Source organism: Pristiophorus japonicus, unplaced genomic scaffold, assembly GCF_044704955.1.
Source record: "Pristiophorus japonicus isolate sPriJap1 unplaced genomic scaffold, sPriJap1.hap1 HAP1_SCAFFOLD_1622, whole genome shotgun sequence".
NCBI lineage: Eukaryota > Metazoa > Chordata > Chondrichthyes > Pristiophoridae > Pristiophorus > Pristiophorus japonicus.
The window spans coordinates 21,200-43,898 of record NW_027251302.1 but is presented as its reverse complement, the minus strand read 5'-3'; the positions used below and the strand labels follow the sequence as shown (position 1 = coordinate 43,898).

General features: G+C 52.4%; 5 non-coding genes across 5 annotated transcripts; all 5 read right to left on the bottom strand.

Annotated features, from left to right (window-relative positions):
• Nucleotides 1-2,559: 2,559 nt before the first annotated feature.
• Nucleotides 2,560-2,632, bottom strand: trnat-agu (transfer RNA threonine (anticodon AGU)). Its single transcript has one exon. It is a non-coding gene; the product is annotated as a tRNA-Thr (tRNA).
• Nucleotides 2,633-7,543: 4,911 nt separating this feature from the next.
• Nucleotides 7,544-7,616, bottom strand: trnat-agu (transfer RNA threonine (anticodon AGU)). The gene has a single exon. It is a non-coding gene; the product is annotated as a tRNA-Thr (tRNA).
• A 5,996-nt stretch (nt 7,617-13,612) lies between these two features.
• On the bottom strand, nt 13,613-13,685 carry trnat-ugu (transfer RNA threonine (anticodon UGU)). The gene has a single exon. It is a non-coding gene; the product is annotated as a tRNA-Thr (tRNA).
• Nucleotides 13,686-18,767: 5,082 nt separating this feature from the next.
• trnat-agu (transfer RNA threonine (anticodon AGU)) lies at nt 18,768-18,840 on the bottom strand. The gene has a single exon. It is a non-coding gene; the product is annotated as a tRNA-Thr (tRNA).
• A 3,061-nt stretch (nt 18,841-21,901) lies between these two features.
• trnat-ugu (transfer RNA threonine (anticodon UGU)) lies at nt 21,902-21,974 on the bottom strand. The gene has a single exon. It is a non-coding gene; the product is annotated as a tRNA-Thr (tRNA).
• Nucleotides 21,975-22,699: the final 725 nt, after the last annotated feature.

The following is a 22,699-nucleotide window of genomic DNA, read 5'->3' as shown; positions in this document are numbered from 1 at the left end:
GCACCAGTTCCCACTGTCACAGGACAGAGAGTGGAGAGCACCAGTTCCCACTGTCACAGGACAGAGAGTGGAGAGCACCACTTCCCACTGTCACAGCACAGAGAGTGGAGAGCACCAGTTCCCACTGTCACAGGACAGAGAGTGGAGAGCACCAGTTCCCACTGTCACAGGACAGAGAGTGGAGAGCACCAGTTCCCACTGTCACAGGACAGAGAGTGCAGAGCACCAGTTCCCACTGTCACAGGACAGAGAGTGGAGAGCACCAGTTCCCACTGTCACAGGACAGAGAGTGCAGAGCACCAGTTCCCACTGTCACAGGACAGAGAGTGGAGAACACCATTTCCCACTGTCACAGGACAGAGAGTGGAGAGCACCAGTTCCCACTGTCACAGGACAGAGAGTGGAGAACACCAGTTCCCACTGTCACAGGACAGAGAGGGGAGAGCACCAGTTCCCACTGTCGCAGGACAGAGAGTAGAGAGCACCAGTTCCCACTGTCACAGGATGGGAGAATGGAGAGCACCAGTTCCCACTGTCACAGGACAGAGAGTGGAGAGCACCAGTTCCCACTGTCACAGGACGGGAGAGTGGAGAGCACCAGTTCCCACTGTCACAGGACAGAGAGTGGAGAGCACCAGTTCCCACTGTCACAGGATGGGAGAGTGGAGAGCACCAGTTCCAACTGTCACAGGACGGGAGAATGGAGAGCACCAGTTCCCACTGTCACAGGAGAGAGAGTGGAGAGCACCAGTTCCCACTGTCACAGGACAGAGAGTGGAGAGCACTAGTTCCCACTGTCACAGGACAGAGAGTGGAGAGCACCAGTTCACACTGTCACAGGACAGAGAGTGGAGAGCACTAGTTCCCACTGTCACAGGACAGAGAGTGGAGAACACCAGTTCCCACTGTCGCAGGACAGAGAGTGGAGAGCACTAGTTCCCACTGTCACAGGACAGAGAGTGGAGAACACCAGTTCCAACTGTCACAGGACAGAGAGTGGAGAGCACCAGTTCCCACTGTCACAGGACAGAGAGTGGAGAGCACCAGTTCCCACTGTCAAAGGACAGAGAGTGGAGAGCACCAGTTCCCACTGTCACAGGACAGAGAGTGGAGAACAACAGTTCCCACTGTCACAGGACAGAGAGTGGAGAACACCAGTTCCCACTGTCACATAAACATCCGGTCGTGCCCGCAAAGGAAGTGGAGTGTGGGAAATTGCACGCTGCTTCCATTGAGGGGTGGTCAGGCCAATTCTGCGGCGGGAGCTAAAATTCCCAACCCCAGAAAGTTACCGTCCCCAAGGTGGGGGCCTGTGCGGGGAGGCAGAGGGAAGATGAATGGAGACAGGGGTGGGGGATTGAGGGGCAGGGGATAGGAGGGGCCACATTGCAGCGAAGGTCTGGTGGGGGGGCAAAGTGTGTTGGACGGTCAGGCCTGTGGGCTCTGTGCCTCGGTGCAGGGAGTTTTCGGGTTGACTGCGCAGATGGCGATTGGTGGATGTGGTGTGGTTGGCTTCGCAGGGGCTGGGTGCTCAACATCCAGGGGTGTTCGGCATTTGGGGAGGATTCTGACGGGACGGGCCGTGTTGGGTGTTGGGGCAGTATACCCGGTGTTGGATGGGTTCTGAGCTGGGGTGGGGCACGCTATTGGGATGGGGGTGGGCTGTTTGGGAGAGACGTCTTCACTCGGAGAGTTGTTGTTCTGTGGGGTTCCCTGCCGCGGAGAGTTGTTGATACCAGTTCATTGGATATGTTCAGGAGGGAGTTGGATGTGGTCCTTGCGGTAAGGGGAGGGTTAGGGGGTGATCAGTCAGGTATTTAAACACTAAACTAATTTTGAGTAGGCCCCAGCAAGATTTGAACCCCTGACCTCTGATTTACTAGACCAGTGCTCGAACCCCTGAGCTATGGAACCACCTGCGCTAGGGAAGTCAGCGGAAGGAGCAGGAAAGAGAGGGGAAGGGTAAAGAGAGAGTGGAAGGAGAGAGAGAGAGGGGGAAGAGGAGACTGGGAAGAAGGGACAGTGGAAGGGGAGAGAGAGAGAGGGGAAGGGGAGAGAGAGAGTGGAAGGGGAGAAATGGGGAAGGAGAGCGGTTGATGCGAGTGAGGGAAAGGAGGGCGAGACGGGGAAAGCGAAATAGCGGGAAAGGGAGAGAGGGGTAAAAAGAGCTGTGATGGGGAAGGGAAGAATCTGTCGGAATGGGAGAAGAGAGAGAGGCATTTAAATACTGAGTAGGCCCCAGTGACATTTGAACTCACGACCCCTGGTTTACTAGACCAGTGCTCTAACCCGTGAGCTATGGAATCACCAGCTCTGGGAAAGTTAGCGGAAGGAGCAGGAAAGAGAGGGGAAGGGTAAAGAGAGAGGGGAAGGGTGAAGAGAGAGTGGAAGGGGGAAGAGAAATGAGAGAGGAGGAAGAGGAAACTGGGAAGAAGAGAGAGAGCAGAAGGGAAAGGAGAGCAGTTAAAGGAAAGGAGTGCGAGACAGGGAAAGCGAAGAATCAGTCGGAATGGGAGAAGAGAGAGAGAGAAGTATTTAAATACTGAGTTAATGTTAAGTAGGCCCCAGTGAGATTTGAACTCACGACCCCTGGTTTACTAGACCAGTGCTCTAACCCCTGAGCTATGGAACCACCTGCTCTGGTAAATTCAGGGGCAGGAGCAGGAAAGAGAGGGACAGGGAAAAGAGAGAGTGGAAGGTGTTCTGTCTTGAATCAAGAGTCAGATGAGATACTGCAAGTTCAAAGTAAGGTGTGACCTTAGTCCTTTATCACAGGTCTCCAGAGTGCCTCTCCAGCCTGTGAGGCTTCCTTAAGTACAGGTGCTCCCAAGGGATTGTGGGATCCCTTGGGACTCCAGGAGATAAGCCCTCTGGTGGTCAGACATGATAATTACAGGTTTACATTTGTAACAACACTTCCCCCCGCCCCCTGCCCCAAAGTCAATAGTGTAACTATATACAATGTGAGTCGATCTGGGGCCTTCCTTGCCCTGGTTGATCGTCTCGGTGCAAATGCTGGTGTTGTTGAATCATTTGTTGGGCCCTCGCTGGGCTGCTGTGCAGCTGGCCTTGCTGGGCTGCTGGGGGGTGATGGGTTCTGCTTCGTGGTCAACCACTGGGTCGGTTGCTACGTCTGTGTGTTGGACGGACGGTAGAGTCTATTGTGGGTTGTTCTGGATAGTCTGTAAATCTCAGTTTGATTTGGTCCAAGTGTTTTCTGCAGGTGAGTCCATTTGCGAGTTTGACCACAAACACATTGCTCCCTTCTTTGTAAAAACAGTGGCAGCAATCCACTTGGGACCTTGTCCATAGTTCAACACAAATACAGGATCGTTTACTTCAATTTCACGTGACACATTTGTGCGATCACGTTATGTATTCTGTTGAAGCCGCCTGCTCTCTACCTGTTCGTGTAGATCAGGGTGGACTAACGAGAGCCTTGTCTGAAGTGCCCTTTTCATCAGCAGTTCAGTGGAAGGGACCCCGGTAAGTGAGTGGGGTCTTGTGCGGTAACTAAGCAGGACTCGGGACAAGCGAGTCTGCAGTGAGCCTTCAGTTACCCTTTTCAAGCTCTGCTTGATTGTTTGAACTGCTCGTTCTGCCTGACCGTCGGACGCTGGCTTAAACGGGGCAGGCGTGACATGTTTGACCCCATTGCGGGTCATGAATTCCTTGAACTCGGCACCGGTAAAGCACGGCCCATTGTCGCTTACAAGGACATCAGGCAGGCCGTGCGTGGCAAACACGGCCCGTAGGCTTTCGATGGTGGCAGCGGACGTGCTTGCCGGCATTATCACACATTCGATCCATTTGGAGTACGTATCAACAACCACTAAAAACATTTTTCCCCAAGAATGGGCCTGCATAGACGACATGAACCCCAGACCACGGTTTGGAGGGCCAAGACCATAAACTTAGGGGCGCCTCCCTGGGTGCGTTGCTTAACTGGGAACATGTATTACAGTTGTGCACACAGGACTCTAAGTCTGCATCGATACCGGGCCACCACCCGTGGGATCTGGCTATCGCTTTCATCATTACTATGCCTGGGTGGGTACTGTAGAGATCACTAATGAAAGTGCCCCTGCCCTTTTTTGGCATACCTACCCAAATGTCCCACAGGAGGCAATCTGCCTGTCTAAACATTTCATCTTTGTGTCGCTGGTATGGCTTTATTTCTTCGATCATCTCTAACGGGACACTAGACCAACTCCCGTGGAGCACACGGCTTTTTACTGAGGACAGTAAGGGGCCCTGGCTCATCCAGGTTCTAATCTGTCGGGCGGTGACAGGTGATTGCTCACTCTCGAATGTTTCCATTACCATAACTAAATCTGCGGGCTGTGTCATCTCCACCCCGGTGGTGGGCAATGGCAGCCTACTGAGAGCATCGGCACAGTTTTCTGTGCCTGGCCTGTGGCGGATGGCGGAGTTGTATGTGGACAACGTGAGCGCCCATCTCTGGATGCGGGCCGATGCGTTCGTATTTATCCCCTAATTTTCAGAAAGGAAGGATATAAGTGGCTTGTGGTGGATTTCCAATTCGAATTTGAGCCCGAACAGATATTGATGCATTTTCTTTACCCTGTAAACACACGCTAATGCTTCTCTCTCGATCATACTGTAGGTCCTCTCGGCCTTAGACAGACTTCTGGTTGCATAAGCAGCCGGTTGCAATTTCCCAAATTGATTAGCTTGTTACAACACACACCCGACCCCGTACGACGACGCAGCACATGCTCGTACCAAACGTTTACATGGATCGTACAACACAAGCAATTTGTTTGAACATGACAGCGTCCTAGCTTTCTCAAAGGCATTTTCTTGGCTTTTACCCCAGACCCATTCATCTCCCTTACGCAGTGGAGGGTGCAGGGGTTCTAACAATGTGACAAGACCCGGTAAGAAGTTACCAACATAGTTCAGGAGTCCTAGAAACGACCGCAGCTCCGTCACGTTCCGTGGTCTCGGTGCGTTCTCGATTGCCCCCGTCTTCGAATCGGTGGGCCTGATGCCGTCCGCCGCGATTCTTCTCCCCGGGAACTCCACTTCAGGCACCGGGAAAACGCACTGCGAGCATTTCAGCCCGAGCCCCACATGATTAAGCCGACTAAGGACCTCCTCCACGTTCTGCAAATGCTCGACGGTGTCCCGACCTGCAACCAAGATGTCGTCCTGGAAGACCACGGTGCGCGGGACCCACTTCAGCAAGCTTTCCGTGTTCCTCTGGAATATCACCGTGGCTGATCGAATCCCAAACGGGCATCTGTCGTAAACGAAAAGACCTTTGTGCGTGTTGAGGCAGGTGAGGCCTTTCGATGATTCCACCAGCTCCTGCGTCATGTAGGCCAAGGTCAAGTCCAGCTTCGTGAATGTTTTCCCCCCCAACCAGCGTGACAAATAGATCATCAGCCTTTGGTAGCGGGTATTGATCCTGCAGGGAGAAACGATTGATAGTTACTTTGTAATCACCACAGATTCTGACGGTGCCGTCTCCCTTGAGGATTGGAACGATCAGACTGGCCCACTCATTGAATTCGATCGGCGAAATGATGTCCTCTCGTTGCAGCCTGTCCAGCTCAATGTCCACCCTCTCTCTCACCATGTAAGGTACCGCTCTCACCTTGTGATGGATGGGTCGCGCCCCCGGAATTAAATGGATCTGCACTTTTGCTCCTTGGAACTTCCCGACGCCTGGTTCGAACAGCGAAGGGAACTTGCTTAGGACCTGGGCACATGAGGTGTCGTCGACGGACCTATCTTTCCCAGCCAGCTCCTGCCGAACAGCGTGGGGTCATCGCCCGGTACCACCCACAGTGGTAAATCATGCACCGCTCCATCGTAGGAGATCTTTCCGGTAGCACTGCCGATTACGGGAATCAGTTCCTTTGTGTACGTTCTAAGTTTGGTTCGAATGGGAGTCAGGACTGGCCTTGAAGCCTTGTTGCACCACAACTTATCGAAAGTCTTTTTGCTCATTATGAACTGGCTCGCGCCCGTGTCCAGCTCCCTGGACACCGGGAGCCCATTTAATTCAACCTTCAGCATTATCGGGGGACACTTTGAGGTAAATGTGTGCACCCCATATACCTCTGCCTCCTCGGTCTGAGGCTCTGGTTCATCGTGTTCCGCCGTGGATCTGTCCTGCTCTGCAACAAGGTGGTTTGCAGGATTAGCAGGGTTTGCAGCTCGCCTGCACATACGTTGGAGGTGTCCTATTGTTCCACAGCCCTTGCAAACGTACCCTTTGAAGTGGCATGAATGGAATCGATGATCACCAAGATCACCCCAACCTCTGTCGTCGAGCTACAGTACGCGGACGACGCCTGAATCTGTGCACATTCAGAGGCTGAACTCCAGGATATAGTAAATGTATTTACGGAGGCGTACGAAAGCACTGGCCTTACACTAAACATCCGTAAGACAAAGGTCCTCCACCAACCTGTCCTCGCCGCACAGCACTGCCCCCCAGTCAACAAGGTCCACGGCGTGGCCCTGGACAACGTGGACCATTTCCCTCCTCATTCTTCAAACACACAGCACTAACTGGGGAATAACCCACAGCCCAGGGCAGGTGGATCCATAGCTCAGGGGTTAGAGCACTGGTTTAGTAAACCAGGGGTTGTGGGTTCAGATCTCACTGGGGCCTACTCAAAATTAGCTCAGTATTTAAATTCACCGTCAATTAACAAAGGCTTTAATTATAAATATTGAACAGCTCCCAGACTGACCGTGGAATGATGGGCTTGTTCTTGACCACATTTAAAAAGTACTTGAAGTGCTGTAACCCACAGACCTCGAGCTGGAAAGTGGGATGAGGCTGGGTTGCTCTTGGCCGGTCGGCGTGGATACGATGGGCCGAATGGGATTCTGCCTCTCCCTTACTCTTTTTCCTTCTCACTCAATCTCTCAACCTGACTTTCTCTGTCTCTCTCACTCTTTGTCTCTAACATCATCAGCGTAGGTGTGATATATTCACAGGGCACAGCACACACAGCTTCCTAACATGGCGCGCAGCTCTCTCGGAAGTCTCCGGAAACCCGCCGAATTCTGTTTATTATTAACTCTGCACTTGCAGTACACAATACGTCCACATCCTCAATGTGGAGCTACAAACATTACAAGCTGACAGACATTGCAAGAGGCAGTCCCTCGGAATCGAGGAAGACTTGCTTTCTCTCTTAAAATGAGTTCCCCTTTATCCACCCTGTTGGTTACATCCTCAAAGAATTCCAGCAACTTAGTCAAACATGACTTCCCCTTCATAAATCCATGCTGACTCTGCCTGACCGAATTATGCTTTTCCCAATGGCCTGCTCCTGAAGGAGTGAGAGGAGAGAGGAGACTGCGAGGAGGAAAGATGGGCAGAGGAGAGAGAGGGAGGAAGGGGAAAGAGAAGTTAAGGGGAGAGAGGGAAGGAGTGAGAAAGAGAGGGGACGGAAAGTAAGAGCAAGGAGAAGGGAAGAGAGAGAGAGGGGGAGAATCTGAAAGGAAAGGGAAAAGAGAAAGAGACAGATATTTAGATACTGAGCTAATTTTGAGTAGGCCCCAGTGAGATTTGAACCCACGACCCCTGGTTTACTAGACCAGTGCTCTAACCCCTGAGCTATGGAGCCACCTACCCTGGGCTGTGGGTCATTCGCCAGTTAGTGCTGTGTGTTTGAAGAATGAGGAGGGGTCAATGAAACGCTCAGATTGTGTCTCATCCCCCAGACACTTGCCTCCGTCTCTTCTAATATTCGCCTCTCAACATCGATATATCGGGTCTTTCACATAGTAAAACATCCCAAGGCAACTCAGTCACACTCTGGCTCAATCTCTCTGTCTCACTTTCTCTATCTCTCTTTCTCTCTCAATCTCTCTGTCTCTCCATCTCCCTGTCTCTCTCATTCTCTGTCTGTTTCTTTGTCTCTCACTCTCTCTCTCTCTCTGAGTCTCTCTCACCTGTAAGGGTACACCTGTTTTTCTTGGAACAAGGCACAGGAAGAGACCACGGTAAAACTGTTTTAAAGTAAAAACGTTTGGACTACCTGGGAGGGGGAAGGCAAGTGGTGACACATCACCCATTAAAAGCAATGGTTGAGGTCAAGGACTGAACTTGGTTATACATACAGACAAAGAGATTGATACTGTCTATCCGGGGAGTCCCACAGTTGATTGGCCACAGGGGGTAACACAGTTCCCCCCAGAGACTACAGGTCTGCAAGAAAACAGGACTATAAAGGACCCAAGGAAAGGCACATTTTTGGATAACAGGGCATTAAGGATAAGGAGTTATCTTTTGCACTGTCGACTCCGTGTGCAAATTAGTAGCCAGTCAAACTCCTCAGCACAGCCAGTTAAACAAATCACTGCATCGATCCAGATGCATTCATCGGACACCAGCCCAGCAGGGAACTTATTCTTACTGTGGATATAAATATCACCATCATCGGCAGTCCCTCGGAATCGAGTAAGACTTGCTTCAACTCTAAAAGTGAGTTCTCAGGTGGTTGAACAGTCTAATACTGGAATTACCGTCCCTGTCACAGGTGGGACAGATAGTTGTTGAGGGAAGGGGAGGGTGGGACTGGTTTGCCGCACGCTCCTTCCGCTGCCTGCGCTTGGTTTCTGCACGCTCTCGGCGATGAGACTCGAGGTGCTCAGCGGCCTCCCGGATGCACTTCCTCCACTTCGGGCGGACTGGTCTTTGGCCCAGGGACTCCCAGGTGTCAGTGGGGATGTTGCATTTTATCAAGGGAGGCTTTGAGGGGTGTCCCTTGTAACGTTTCCTCTGCCCACCTTTGTCTCGCTTGCCGTGTGGGAGTTCCGATTCGAGCGCTTGCTTTGGGGAGTCTCGTGTCGGGGGACCATGCGGACAATGTGGCCCTGCCCAGCGGAGCTGGTCAAGCAGGAAGGAGCAGGAAGGTACACAAGCAGGAGGTAGAAAGATGAAGCAAAATGACAAACAGAGAGACAGAAGGAGACGAAGGAAGAGGTGCTGCAGAGAACAGATAGAAGGAGAACCGACCGGTCACGGAACCAACAACCACAAACCTACAATAACTACAGCCAGGAATGGCGATTGTATGTCTTCAGTCGATTTCTCTCAGCAGTCTAGTCCTGTAGTTTTTAGTCGGTTTTTTGTTGTGTAATAAAACGGACCCTGGGTTAAGCCTAAAATTTTGTTCCATGTGTTGTCCTCTCCCCACTAGAAGTTCCGAGGTCTAACAATCAGTGAACAACACACACCCCGACACACTCTCTCTCTGTCTCTCAAGGGGGAAGGGCAGAGAGAGAGAGGAGGGAGGGGAGAGAGAGGAAGAAAGGCCGAGGGTGAAAAGGGTAAAGGGAAAGTGAGAACGAGAGGGGACGGGGAGAGGGAGGGGGAATGGGAGAGAAAGAAAGAGAGAAAGAGGAGGAAAGGGAGAAAGGCAGAGAGGGTGGGTAGAGAAAGAGGGGGAAGGAAAGACAGAGGAAGTGGAGAGTGGGAAGGGTGAGAAAGACAGTGCAAGGGATGAACCGGGACTGGGAGAGAGAAAGGGGAAGGAGAGTGAATGGAACAAGAGAGAAATATAAAGGGTAGTGACGGGGAAGGTAGAGAGAGAGGAATCGAGAGCCTGCAGTTCCAGGGTCTGTCTTGGAGCTGTTTAATATTTATAATTAAAGTCCTTGTTAATTGGCAGTGTATTTAAATACTGAGCATCCCCAGTGAGATTTGAACCTACGACCCCTGGTTTACGAGACCCGTGCTCTAACCCCTGAGCTATGGAACCACCTGCCCTGGGATGTGGGTCATTCCCCAGTTAGTGCTGTGTGTTTGAAGAATGATGAGGGGTCAGTGAAACGCTCAGATTGTGTCTCATCCCCCAGACTCCTGCCTCCGTCTCTTCAATATTCGCCTCTCAACATCGATATATCGGGTCTTTCACGTAGTAAAACATCCCAAGGCAACTCAGTCACACTCTGTCCCAATCTCTGTGTCTCTCTGTCTCTCTCTCATTCTCTGCCTCTCTCTCTCTCGCCGTGTCTCCCTCACTTTTTCTCTGCTTCTGGATGGGGAAGGGGAGAGAGAAAAGGAGAGGGGAAGAGATAGAGGGGGAGGGGGGAGAGAGGGGAAGGAGTGAGAGAGATAGGGGAAAGGGGAAAGAGAAAAATGGAACCTGTTGTTCCAGGGTCGGTTTTGGAGCTGGTTAATATTTATAATTAAAGCCCTTGTTAATTGACCATGAATTTAAATACTGAGCTAATTTTGAGTAGGCCCTAGTGAGATTTGAACCCACAACTGCTGGTTTAACAAGACCATAGCTCTTTCCCCTGAGTTATGGAGCCACCTGCCTTGGCCTGCCTCTCTGTGTCTCTCTCTCTCGTTCTCTCTGTCTCTCACTTTCTCTCTGTCTCTCGAGAGGGAAGGGGAGAGAGGAGGAAAGGGAGAAAGAGAGGGGTTAAGGGAGAGAGGGAGGGGAGAGATAGAGGGGGAAGGCGAGAGAGAATGGTACGGTGAGGGAATGGGGGAAAGAGAGGGGGAAGGGAAACATAGAAACATAGACATAGAAACATAGAAACATAGAAACATAGCAGGAGTGGGCCATTCGGCCCTTCGAGCCTGCACCACCATTCAATGAGTTCATGGCTGATCATGCAACTTCAGTACCCCATTCCTGCTTTCTCACCATACCCCTTGATCCCCCTCGTAGTAAGGACTACATCTAACTCCTTTTTGAATATATTTAGTGAATTGGCCTCAACTACTTTCTGTGGTAGAGAATTCCACAGGTTCACCATTCTCTGGGTGAAGAAGTTTCTCCTCATCTCGGTCCTAAATGGCTTACCCCTTATCCTTAGACTATGACCCCTGGTTCTGGACTTCCCCAACATTGGGAACATTCTTCCTGCATCTAACCTGTCTAAACCCGTCAGAATTTTAAACGTTTCTATGAGGTCCCCTCTCATTCTTCTGAACTCCAGTGAATACAAGCCCAGTTGATCCAATATTTCTTGATATGTCAGTCCCGCCATCCCGGGAATCAGTCTGGTGAATCTTCGCTGCACTCCCTCAATAGCAAGAATGTCCTTCCTCAGGTTAGGAGACCAAAACTGTACACAATACTCCAGGTGTGGCCTCACCAAGGCCCTGTACAACTGCAGTAACACCTCCCTGCCCCTGTACTCAAATCCCCTCGCTATGAAGGCCAACATGCCATTTGCTTTCTTAACCGCCTGCTGTACCTGCATGCCAACCTTCAATGACTGATGTACCATGACACCCAGTTCTCGTTGCACCTGCCCTTTTCCTAATCTGTCACCATTCAGATAATAGTCTGTCTCTCTGTTTTTACCACCAAAGTGGATAACCTCACATTTATCCACATTATACTTCATCTGCCATGCATTTGCTCACTCACCTAACCTATCCAAGTCGCTCTGCAGCCTCATAGCATCCTCCTCGCAGCTCACACTGCCACCCAACTTAGTGTCATTCGCAAATTTGGAGATACGACATTTAAACCCCTGGTTTAAATCATTAATGTACAGTGTAAACAGCTGGGGCCCCAGCACAGAACCTTGCGGTACCCCACTAGTCACTGCCTGCCATTCTGAAAAGTACCCATTTACTCCTACTCTTTGCTTCCTGTCTGACAACCAGTTCTCAATCCACGTCAGCACACTACCCCCAATCTCATGTGCTTTAACTTTGCACATGGGACTGGGGTAGTGTGCTGAGAGCGGAAAGGGGAGATAGACAGAGAGGGGAGTGGAGAGTGAGAAGGGAGGGGTGAAGGGGAGAGCGAGAGGGGGTCGTGAGAGGGGAAGGAGTGACAGAGAGAGAGGGTGAAGAGAGAGTGAAGGGTAAGGAAGGGAGAGGGGAGAGAGAAGGAGGGGGTTGGAGAGAGATAGAGGTGGAAGGAAAGGGAGAGGAAGGGGAGGGGAGGAAGGGGGAGAGAAAGGGGGAGTGAGAAAGGGGGAAGGAGAGTGAGTGGAGGAGAGAGAGAGAGAGAGAGAGAGCGGGACACAGGAGAGACAGAGGAGGAAAGAAATGGAGCGGGGGAACGGGAGAGGATGGGTACAGAGGGACAGAAATAGAGAGGGGGAAGGGAAGAGAGAGGAAGTGGAGAGTGGGAAGGGAGGGCGAGAGACAGGGGACGGGGGGAAAGGGAGACAGGGAGAGGGGGGAAAGGGGGACAGGGAGAGGGGGGAAAGGGGGACAGGGAGAGGGGGGAAGGAGAGCGAGAGAAGAAAAATAAAAGGCAGTGATGGGGAAGGCAGAGAGAGAGATCAAGAGCCTGCAGTTTGAGGGTTGGTCTTGGAGCTGTTTAATATTTATAATTTAACCCCTTGTAAATTGATGGTGAATTTAAATACTGAGTGAACTTTGAGTAGGCCCCAGTCAGATTTGAACTCATAACTGCTGGTTTACGAGAGCAGTGCTCTAACCCCTGAGCTATGGAGCCAGCTCCGCTGGGAAAGACCGGGGAAGCAGCAGGAAAGAGAGGGGAAGGGGAGAGAGAGGGAAAGTTTCATCATGACTTCTCGTCTTGCACCATCTCGGTAACGTTGGCGGAAGGGTGCGTTTGTCTGGTCGATCACCCCAATGGGAAGGGGAGAGAGAGTGTGGAAGGGAGGAAGGGGGACTGGGAGAGAGAAAGTGGAAGGACAGGGAGGAAGGACGCAGGGGAGAGAGAGGGAGAAGGGGAGGTTCTGAAAGGAAAGCGAAGAGAGAGAGAGGGAGGGGAGAGAGGAGGAATGGGAAAGGGAGGGGGGAGAGGGAGAGTGAAAAGGCAGAGGTGGAAGGGGAGAGAGGAAGGAGAGAGTGGGTCGGGAGGGGAGAAAGGGAGAAAGGGAGAGAGGGGGAAGGGGAGAGAGGGTGAGGGGACGGAGTGGGAAGGAGGGAGAGGGGAATGAGTGAGAGACGGGGAAAGCGAGAAAGCAGGAATGAGGTACTGAAGTTACACGATCAGCCATGATCATATTGAATGGTGGTGCAGGCTCGAAGGGCTGAATGGCCTACTCCTGCACCTAGTTTCTATGTTTCTATGATTCTATGTCCGTTGTACCCCGTAGGGGACCAAACCCGCACTGTGACTCCGGGAGGAGCTCCTCGGCCACAGGGAGAAGACGGTTGAGGAGGACTCTAGCGATGACTTTCCCAGGGGATGATAACAGGGTGGTCTTGGACCTGGCCTGGAGACGACGAAGGTTGAACAGGTTCCCACTGGGTCTGTAGTTTAGTTTCACTCCAGCGGGGAGCTTGTTGACTGTGAGGTGGAGCACGGCAGCGAGGAATATTGAGACCCACGGCAATGTGGGTTTGACTCTTAACTGCCCCTGTGAAACGGTCAAGTGAGGCCCTCAGTTGTGTTCAAGAAGGCTGCTCACCACGACCTTCTCCAGGGGCAATTAGGGATGGGCAATAAATGCCGGCCTTGCTATCGACGGCCATATCCCGCAACGAATCTAAAACAAATATCGGTGGCTCTCAGACTGGATATGAAGAAGACTCGGTTACAGACTGGTCACAGAAAGTGAAAGTGCTCTGGGCTGTATTTAAACTGTGAAGTGAGTCGGTTCCTGTTGATGGTGTCGGCCTGTCGCCGATTGACAGCGAGTTCAGGAACAGAAGCCAAAATTGAGTAGGCCCCAGTGAGATTTGAACTCACGACCCCTGGTTTACAAGACCAGTGCTCTAACCCCTGAGCTATGGAGCCACCTTTAACACCATCTCATGTTTGCTTCTTACTATTGTTAACAAGGAGGTGGGGCCGGAATATAATCATTCTTGGTGATTCATCCCTGAACAATCATTGGAACATGATTGTTTCTCTGTCTCTCGAGAGGGAAGGGGAGAGAGGAGGAAAGGGAGAAGGCGAGAGAGAATGGTATGGTGAGGGAGTGGGGCAAAGGGAGAGGGAAGGGAAGATCGACAGAGAGGAAAGTGGAGAGTGAGAACGACAGAGGGGGGAGTGAAGGAGGCAAATGGACAGAGATCGAGGTGGAAGGACAGGGAGAGAGAAATGGGGAAGGAGAGAGAGCAAGGCACAGGAGAGACAGAGGAGGAAAGAAATGGAGTGGGGGAAAGGGAAAGAAGAACAATAGAAGGCAGTGAGAGAGATTGAGAGCCTGTAGTTTGAGGGTCTGTCTCAGAGCTGTTTAACATTTATGATTAAAGTCCTTGTTAATTGATGGTGAATTTAAATACTGAGCTAATTGTGAGGAGACCCCAGTGTGATTTGAACCCATGATCTCTGGTTTACTCGACCAGTGCTCTCACCCCTGAGTTCTGGAGCCAGCTTCTCGAGACAAGTCAGGGGAAGGAGCAGGAAAGAGAGGGGAAGGGAAATGAGAGAGTGGAAGGAGTGAGAGAGAGGGGGAAGGGGAGAGAGTGGGGGAAGGGGAGAGAGTGGGGAAGAAATGAGAGAGAGGGGGAAGGGAAAAGAGAGAGAGAGAGGGGAGAGCGGGGGAATGGGAAAGAGAGGAGGGAGAGGAAGAGTGAAAAGGCTGAGGTGGAAGGGGAGAGAGGGAGGGGAGAAAGGGAGAGAGGGTGAAGGTGAGAGGGAGAAGCGAGGGAGGGGGAAGGGGGGAGAGGGGAATGAGTGAGAGACGGGGAAAGCGAGATAGCGGGAAAGGGAGAGAGGGGTAAAAAGATGTAGAATGGGTCGTGATGTGGAAGGGAGTGGGGGAAAGGGAGAGTGAAGGGAAGAGAGGGGAAGGGGAGGCAGGCAGAGAGGGAAGTGGAGAGTGAGAAGGCAGGGGGGAAGGGGAGAATGAGAGGGGGTAGTGAGATGGAAAGGAGTGAGCGAGAGATGGGAAAAGGGAGAGAGGGGGAAGAGAGAGTGAAGGGGGACGAGAGAGAGAGGTGGAGGGGAAGGGAGAGAGAGGGGGGAGTGGAGAGAGAGAAGTGGAGAGAAGGGAGGGAGAGAGAGATGGGAGTGGCAGAGAGGGGAAAGCGGAGAGAGGGATAAGAGTGAGAGAGAGAGGAGGGAAGGGAGAGAGAGGAGGAGGAATGAGAGAGCGAAGTGGAGAGAGGGGAGTTGAGAGAGAGCTGGGAGTGGAGACAGAGAGGGAAGGGGAGAGTGAGAAGGCGTCATGAGAGGGAAAGGAGTGAGAGAGATGGGAAAAGGGAGAGGGGGGAAGAGAGAGTGAAGGGGAAGGGAGGGAGATAAAATAGCCCAAGGCAACTCAGTCACACTCTGGCTCAATCTCTCTCTGTCTCTCTCTGTCTCTCTCGCTCACTCTCTCTGTCTCTCTCTCTCTCTCGCTCACTCTCTCTGTCTCTCTCTCATTCTCACTTTCTCTGTGTCACTCTCTCTCTCTGTATCTTTTTCACTTTCTTTCTGTCTCGTGAGTGGGAAGGGTAGAGAGAGAGAGAGGAGGGAGGGGAGATAGAGGTGAAGAAAGGCAGAGGGAGAGAGTGAAAATGGTAAAGGGAAAGTGAGAGCGAGAGGGGAATGGGGAGAGAGAGGGAAAGGGAGAGAGAGAGAGGGGAAAGGGAGAGAGAGATGGGGAGGGGAGCGAGAGATGGGGAGGGGAGAGAGAGAGGGGAAGGGGAGAGCGAGAGATGGGAAGGGGAGAGAGAGAGGGGAAGGGGAGAGAGAGAGAGGGGAAAGGGAGAGAGAGATGGGGAGGGGAGCGAGAGATGGGAAGGGGAGAGAGAGAGGGTAAGGGGAGAGAGAGAGAGGGGAAGGGGAGCGAGAGATGGGAAGGGGAGCGAGAGATGGGAAGGGGTGAGAGAGATGGGAAGGGGAGCGAGAGATGGGGAGGGGAGCGAGAGATGGGGAGGGGAGCGAGAGATGGGGAGGGGTGAGAGAGATGGGAAGGGGAGCGAGAGATGGGGAGGGGTGAGAGAGATGGGAAGGGGAGTGAGAGATGGGAAGGGGTGAGAGAGATGGGAAGGGGTGAGAGAGATGGGAAGGGGAGCGAGAGATGGGAAGGGGAGCGAGAAAGTTACAGTCAGAAGGGAAAAGGGAGAGAGTGAGCGGGAAGGAGAGAGAGAAGGAGAGAGGGATGGAGAGAGATAGAGGGGGAAGGAAAGGGAGAGGAAGGGGAGAGAGAGTGGGAAAGGGGGGAAGGGAGAGAGAAAGGGTGAAGGAGAGTGAGTGGAGGGGTGAGAGGGAGCGGTACACAGGGGAGACAGAGGAAGAAAGAAATGGAGTGGGGGAAAAGGGAGAGGATGGCCAGAGAGGGAAGGAAATAGAGAAGGGGAAGGTGAGAGAGAGGAAGTGGGGGGTGGGAAGGGAGAGAGAGAGGAGAAGGGGAGAAGAGGGAGTTGGAGAGAGAAAGGGGAAGGAGAGTGAGCGGAGGGGAGAGAGAGAGAAAAATAAAGGGAAATGATAGAGAGAGGAGGAAGGGAAGAGATAAATCGAGAGCCTGTAGTTCCAGGGTCGGACTCAGAGCTTTTTAATATTTATAATTCAAGCCCTTGTCAATTGATGGTGAATTTAAATACTGAGCTCAATTTTAGTAGGACCCAGCTACCTGCTCTGAGCTCTCTCTCTCTCTCTCTGAGGAAGGGGACAGAGAGAATGGCAGGGTGAGAGAGTGGGGGGAAGGGGAGAGCCTGTGGTGACAGGGTCAGTTTCATATTTACAAACAAAGCTCCTTGTTAATTTAAATACTGAGCTCATTTTGAGCAGGCCTCCGTGAGATTTGAACCCACAACCCCTGGTTTACTAGACCAGTGCTCTAACCCCTGAGCTATGGAACCACCAGCCCTGGGCTGTGGGTCATTCCCCAGTTAGTGCTGTGTGTTTGAAGAATGAGGAGTGGTCAGTGAAACGCTCAGATTGCGTCTCATCCCCCAGACTCCTGCCTCCGTCTCTTCAATATTCGCCTCTCAACATCAATATATCGGGTCTTTCACGTAGTAAAACATCCCAAGGCAACTCAGTCACACTCTGTCCCAATCTCTCTGTCTCTCTGTCTCATTCCCTGCCTCTCACTCTCTCTCCGTGTCTCTCTCACTTATTCTCTGCTTCTGGATGGGGAAAGGGAGAGAGAAAAGGAGAAGAAAAGAGATAGAGGGGGAGGGGGAAGAGATAGAGGGGGAGGGGAGCGAGAGGGGAAGGAGTGACAGAGATAGGGGGAAGGGAAAAGAGTAAAATAAGCCTGTTGTTCCAGGGCACCAGTTCCAACTGTCACAGGACAGAGAGTGGAGAGCACCAGTTCCCACTGTCACAGGACGGGAGAGTGGAGAGCACCAGTTCCCACTGTCACAGGACAGAGAGTGGAGAGCACCAGTTCCCACTGTCACAGGACAGAGAGTGGATAGCACCAGTTCCCACTGTCACAGGATGGGAGAGTGGAGAGCACCAGTTCCAACTGTCACAGGATGGGAGAATGGAGAGCACCAGTTCCCACTGTCACAGGAGAGAGAGTGGAGAGCACCAGTTCCCACTGTCACAGGACAGAGAGTGGAGACCACCAGTTCCCACTCTCACAGGACAGAGAGTGGAGAGCACCAGTTCCCACTGTCACAGGACGGGAGAGTGGAGAGCACCAGTTCCCACTGTCACAGGACGGGAGAGTGGAGAGCACCAGTTCCCACTGTCACAGGACAGAGAGTGGAGAGCACCAGTTCCCACTGTCACAGGACAGAGAGTGGAGAACACCAGTTCCCACTGTCACAGGACAGAGAGTGGAGAGCACCAGTTCCCACTGTCACAGGACAGAAAGTGGAGAGCACCAGTTCCAACTGTCACAGGACAGAGAGTGGAGAGCACCAGTTCCCACTGTCACATGAACATCCGGTCGTGCCCACAAAGGAAGTGGAGTGTGGGAAATTGCACTCTGCTTCTATTGAGGGGTGGTGAGGCCAATTCTGCGTCGGGAGCAGGACTTCCACGCTGGGGGGCTAAAATTCCCAGCCCAAGAAGGTTACCACCCCCAAAGTGGGGAGCCTGTGCTGGGCGATGAATGGAGAATGGGGCATGTGATTGAGGGGCCACATTGCAGCGAAGGTCTGGTGGGGGGGGGGGCAAAGTGTGTTGGACGGTCGGGCCTGAGGGCTCTGTGCCTCGGTGCAGGGAGTGTTCGGGTTGACTGCGCAGATGGCAATTGGTGAATGTCGTGTGGTTGGCTTCGCGGGGGCTGGGGGGCTCGACATCCGAGTGTGTTTGGCATTTGGGAAGGATTCTGACGGGACGGGCCGTGTTGGGTGCGGGGGGAGTGTTCCCGGTGTTGGATGGGTCCGGAGCCGTGGGGGGCACACTCTTGGAATGGGGGTGGACTGTTTGGGAGAGACATCTTCATTCAGGAGTTGTTGGCCTGTGGGGTTACCTCCCGCAGAGAGTTATTGATGCCAGTTCATTGGATATGTTCAGGAGGGTGTTGGATGTGGTTCTTTTGGTTGGGGAGGGTCCGGGGGGGGGGGGGTGATCAGCCAGGTATTTAAACACTAAACTAATTTTGAGTTGGCCTCAGCGAGATTTGAACCCATGACCTCTGATTTACTAAACCAGTGCTCTAACCCCTGAGCTATGGAACCACCTGCTCTGGGAAAGTCAGCGGAAGGAGCAGGAAAGAGAAGGGAAGGGTAAAGAGAGAGTGGAAGGAGTGAGAGAGAGGGGGAAGAGGAGACTGGGAAGAAGAGACAGTGGATAGGGAGAGAGAGAGCGGGGGGAAGTGGAGAGAGAGAGTGGCAGGGGAGAAATGGGGAAGGAGAGCGGTTGATGCGAGTGAGGGAAAGGAGGGCGAGACGGGGAAAGCGAAATAGCGGGAAAAAAAGAGCTGTGGTGGGGAAGGGAAGAATCTGTAGGAAAGAGAGGTATTTAAATACTGAGCTAACTTTGAGTAGGTCCCAGTGAGATTTGAACTCACGACCCCTGGTTTACTAGACCAGTGCTCTAACCCCTGAGATATGGAACCACCTGCTCTGGTAAATTCAGGGGCAGGAGCAGGAAAGAGAGGGACAGGGAAAAGAGAGAGTGGAAGGTGTTCTGTCTTGAATCAAGAGTCAGACGAGATACTGCAAGCCCAAAGTAAGGTGCGACCTTAGTCCTTTATCACAGGTCTCCAGAGTGCCTTACCAGCCTGTGAGGCTTCCTTAAGTATAGGTGCTCCCAAGGGATTGTGGGATCCCTTGGGACTCCAGGAGATAAGCCCTCTGGTGGTCAGACATGATAATTACAGGTTTACATTCATAACAACACTTGCCCCCCCGCCCCCTGCCCCAAAGTCAATAGTGTAACTATATACAATGTGAGTCGATCTGGGGCCTTCCTTGCCCTGGTTGATCGTCTCGGTGCAAATGCTGGTGTTGTTGAATCATTTGCTGGGCCTTCGCTGGGCTGCTGTGCAGCTGGCCTTGCTGGACTGCTGGGGGGTGATGGGTTCTGCTTCGTGGTCAACCGCTGGGTCGGTTGCTACGTCTGTGTGTTGGACGGACGGTAGAGTGTGTTGTGGGTTGTTCTGGATAGTCTGTAAATCTCAGTTTGATTTGGTCCAAGTGTTTTCTGCAGATGAGTCCATTTGCGAGTTTGACCACAAACACCCTGCTCCCCTCTTTGGCCAAAACAGTGCCAGCAATCCACTTGGGACCTTGTCCATAGTTCAACACAAATACAGGATCGTTTACTTCAATTTCACGTGACACATTTGTGCGATCACGTTATGTATTCTGTTCAAGCCGCCTGCTCTCTACCTGTTCATGTAGATCAGGGTGGACTAACGAGAGCCTTGTCTGAAGTGCCCTTTTCATCAGCAGTTCAGTGGAAGGGACCCCGGTAAGTGAGTGGGGTCTTGTGCGGTAACTGAGCAGGACTGTTTCCCTCTCCTTGACCTCCCTCCCTCCCCCCCACCCTCCCCCCTGCTCTCTCTTCCCCCATCATAAAAGGTTAATAAAACAACATCACTTTGTTCACAGTACTTGTAGCAGCACTTGTGTGCTGAGAGATTTGCTTAGTATTGTCACTGGTGGCAATAAACGCCTGGGCTATCGCTATGGCCTTACTCAAGTTTGGGGTCTCTATCGTCAAAAGTTTGCGAAGTTTTATTTCATGGTCAATGCCAAGTACAAAGAAATCCCTGAGCATGCGCTCCAAATGTCCTTCAAATTCGCAATGTCCTGCAAGGCCCCTGAGCTCGGCGACATAGCTCGCCACTTCCTGGCCTGTCATCCCAGGGAAGCTGGAGGCTATTGGCCTCATGCTCCTGGTGTTGGCCCTGGGGGCCATGGGGCTGTAGGGCTGGTCTGGTGCAGGTTGCCATTGGTGGTGGCTGGGCTGCCCATTGACCACTTGTCCCTGTAGTGGGACTGCTCCCACTGCCTGTGTGTGTGTCCTGCAAGGGGCATCACATTCGTTCCAAAGGTCCAGGCTACATGGTCAGGTAGCCTGCTGGACCTGGGGGTCTCCCACAGGGGCATTCCATTGGCATCAGCATGGTCCCTGTAGGACTCAATGTCCTTTACCAGTATACATGACACCTTGGCTCTGATCACGCATAGTCGAGCTTGCATTATATATTCTAGCATTTGCATCACTTTTGGGTGTCCTGGTTTCAACAGACATGGTTAAATTAGGCATTTCACAATCTCTATCATTACTGTTCAGCATAATAAACTTGCTCTTAACCTGCATTCATCTCATTAGTCACATTAGTTAAACCAGCATCACAATTCATGGTTACATTGCACACATTTCCATTCTTGCACCCTTGAATTGCATCTTTAGCTTTAAAGTCCGTGCACTCAAATAGTTGGAACTGCCCCTTGAAATTTTTTTGGTTACCGGTCTCCTTTAAGGGAGCTTTCAAATCCGATTGGCCGCTCGATGTCATGTGCTGCTTCTCCATGTTGACTCGTAGCATGGAGGAGGTCTGCTGCCTGTTGCTTGTGGTGCTGCAGCCATTTTGTGGTGCTCTTTTCTTCCACATGCTTGTGGTGCTGCAGCCATTTTGTGGTGCTCTTTTCTCCCACGTGCTTGTGGTGCTGCAGCCATTTTGTGGTGCTCTTTTCTTCCACATGCTTGTGGTGCTGCAGCCATTTTGTGGTGCTCTTGTCTTCCACATGCTTGTGGTGCTGCAGCCATTTTGTGGTGCTCTTTTCTTCCACGTGCTTGTGGTGCTGCAGCCATTTTGTGGTGCTCTTTTCTTCCACATGCTTGTGGTGCTGCAGCCATTTTGTGGTGCTCTTTTCTTCCACATGCTTGTGGTGCTGCAGCCATTTTGTGGTGCTCTTGTCTTCCACGTGCTTGTGGTGCTGCAGCCATTTTGTGGTGCTCTTTTCTTCCACATGCTTGTGGTGCTGCAGCCATTTTGTGGTGCTCTTGTCTTCCACGTGCTTGTGGTGCTGCAGCCATTTTGTGGTGCTCTTGTCTTCCACGTGCTTGTGGTGCTGCAGCCATTTTGTGGTGCTCTTTTCTTCCACATGCTTGTGGTGCTGCAGCCATTTTGTGGTCTTGCTGCAGGCAGGAGGCGGTGCTCTTTTCCTCCACAGCACCACTTTGCCTGATGTGGACCCGGTTCATCCAATTCCTGCCCAGCAGCGTGGGACCGTCGCCGGCTACAATCCACAGGTGGAGTTTGTGTAACACACCGCCCTGGGAGACCTGGACGTCTACAGTCCCTGTAACGTTCCCTCTGCCCACCTTCGGCTCGTTTGCCGTGTTGGAGTTCTGAGTAGAGCGCTTGCTTTGGGAGTCTCGTGTCTGTGGCATGCGGACTATGTGGCCTGCCCAGCAGATAGCTCTTGGTCGGCCGGCGCGGACACGATGGGCCAAAATGGCCTCCTTCCCTGCTGTAAGTTTCTATGAGTCGGTGATATATCGGTGTCTCTGAGACTGGATGTGGAAAAGGTGGGATACAAACTGGGAGTGGGAAGTGAAAGTACTGTGGGCATATTGTAAAGTGCGGAGTGAGCGGTTCCTGTTAATGGTGTCGGCCTGTCGCTGATTGATGGTCAATTCAGGAACAGAAGCTAAAATTGAGTAGGCCCCAGTGAGATTTGAACTCACGACACCTGGTTTACAAGACCAGTGCTCTAACCCCTGAGCTATGGAGTCACCTGCCCTGGGACAGACTGGAAAGGAGCAGGAAAGAGAGGGGAAGGGAAAAGAGAGCATGGAAGGAGTGAGAGAGAGAGGAAAGGGAACAAGAGGGAGGGAAAGGAGAGAGAGAGAGGGGAAGGGGAGAGGGAGCGTGGAAGGGGAGAGCGAGATGAGAAGGATTGAGAAAGGGAAGGGTAGAGAGAGGGGGGGAATGGGAGCGAGTGTAAGGGGAGAGAAAGAGAGGGGAAGGGGAGAGAAGGGAAGGGGAGCGAGATGGGAAGGCGAGCGAGGGAGGAGGCAGGGTAGAGATGGGGAGAAGGGGAGAATCTGAATAGAAGGGGAAGGAAAAGAGAGAGGAGGGGAGAGAGAGGAGTGGAGAGGTAAAGGGAAAGGGGGAAGGAGAGCAAAGGGGAAGAGAGTGGGTCAGGGAAAGAAGAGGAGGAGGGGAGAGAGGGAGAGGGGAGAGATGGGGAAGATATAGGAGGAAGAAGAGAGAGGGGAAGGAATGGGGAGAGAATGAAAGTAGAGAGGGAAGGGGAGAGAGGGGAAGGGGAGAGAGAGATCAAGGGGAAGGGTAACCTGGGAGGGGAAGGAGAGAGAGAGGAGCAAAGGAAAAGAGAGGGAGGGGAAGGAGAGAGAGAGAGAGGGCGGAAGGGGAGAGGGAACATGGAAGGGGAGAGAGAGGGAGGGGAAGGAAAGAGAGAGGGAGGGGAAGGGGAAAGAGAGGGAGGGGAAGGAGC